The following is a 1,928-nucleotide window of genomic DNA, read 5'->3' as shown; positions in this document are numbered from 1 at the left end:
TGTCTCACAGCAAGAGTGTCTGTCTGTCTCTCTCTCTCTCTCTCTCTCTCTCTCTCTCTCTCTCTCTCTCTCTTTTTCTTTTCTTGTCTTTTTGAGACAGGGCCTTGCTATGCAGTTTGGGCTGGCCTTGACCTCACTTTCTAGTGCATGCTGGTCTCAAACTTGCAACAATCCTGCCTCAGCCTTCTGAGTGCTGGGATTACAGATGAGTGCCACCCACTCCTGGCCTAATCACACTTTTTATTATGACCCATATACTTGAATGATTATGGACATAAATTTATTTCACTGTGATTACTGGCAGTAGTCTCCTGTGGCTACTCTAACTAACTCAGCAGTTTAAACAACAGAGGGTGTTTTCCTACAGTCCCAAAATCCAGAAGTTCAAAGTCAGCAGCTGAGATCAAGATGTCAGGCAGGGCCTGACAGCTCCATAATCTCTCCTGCCAAATACTGCACTCTTCCAGCTCAGCTGGCTGCCAGCATTCCTCGGCCTGGGGCCACAGAACTCCAGCTCTTTCTTGAGGATCACACTGCTTTTTCCTGTTCTGTTTCAAATAACCCTCTGCCTCTCCCCCATAAAGACACTTGTGGGTGCAGTAGGGGTGATCCAGGAACCTTCCCCTTTTAAACTCTGCAACCTAATTACATCAGAAAAGATACAACATTTATAGGTTCTAGGAATTCACACTTGATATATTTGAGTAGCCATGCGTCAGCATATTACCGGCATTCTCTGCTTTTGAACTGTATTATGTCATTTATATTTGCTATTGAAAATTAGAATATATAGATAAGCAAAAGAAGATGGCTTTATGTTTCCTGTGATCTTACACCCACCATTACTATTTAGGTGCTTTTTTTTTGCAGATTTTTTTTTAATGTACATTTACACATAGGTTTTATTAAAATTTATCAATCCCTTGACCTCATTTCAGAGAACCTTACCATGTAAGTTGGGTGACATACCCTTAGAAAACCTGGAATGTACAAATTTATTTGAAGGCAAAGTTAGACATGTCTCTCTATCCAGTAGGTTGATATCACAATTCATATTCATTCTCTTCAGGACTATTTTTTGGTGGTACCAGGGATCGAACTCAGGACCTTGCACTTGCCAGGCAAGCACCCCCCCCCCCCAATCCCATTTTAAACCCTCAGTCCTGGGCCAGGGAGATAGCTCAATGGAATAAGTATTTGCCTGGCAAGCGCAAGTCCTGAGTTCGATCCCTGGTACCACCAAAAACTAAAAAACCAAAAACCCTTCAGTCCTGCTAGACATATTCTATCATTGAGCCACAAGGGATCTGCTCTTTTTTTTTTTTTTTTTTCTATTTCAAAAAAACAGTATCTCACTAAGTCACCAAGTCAGGTCTTTGAGCTTGAACTTGTGATCCTCCTGCCTCTGCCTCCCAAGTAGCTGAGATTAAAGGCACACACAGCCACGTCCCTCCAGAATGCTCTTTTTGAAACAAGATATTATGTAACATTAAAGTTACAGGAAAAAAGAGTATGCAAAAATGCCTTTCACAAGAGAATGGCAGGGAGATTTCCTCATTCCTGGAGTTGAGAAAGCTGGCTTCCTGTATTCTGCGACCACAACTTTTTTACGATGGCATAGTCAATTTTGGAGGGTGATTATCTTTTTCTTAGTGCATGTTTGTACTACATAATGTTCCCGTGCCGTGTGTGGAGTTGGGACATGCCAGAACACATCTTACTGCCTTTCTTCATCCCCCCTCCTTCCCTTTCCTTCCCCTGTCTCTTGACCTTCTTCCCTTTTGAGAACTATCTTCTCCCTACTTCCTGCTATCAGTATTCTATCTCTAAAATTTTTTTTTATTTTTATTTTTTCTGTATTAGTACAGGGTATACACGGTGCTCAGGGTCTCACTATGTAGATTGGACTTGTAGTGATTCTCCTGTTT

This window comes from Octodon degus, unplaced genomic scaffold (assembly GCF_000260255.1).
Source record: "Octodon degus isolate 3935 unplaced genomic scaffold, OctDeg1.0 scaffold00020, whole genome shotgun sequence".
NCBI lineage: Eukaryota > Metazoa > Chordata > Mammalia > Rodentia > Octodontidae > Octodon > Octodon degus.
This window is presented reverse-complemented; position numbering follows the sequence as displayed.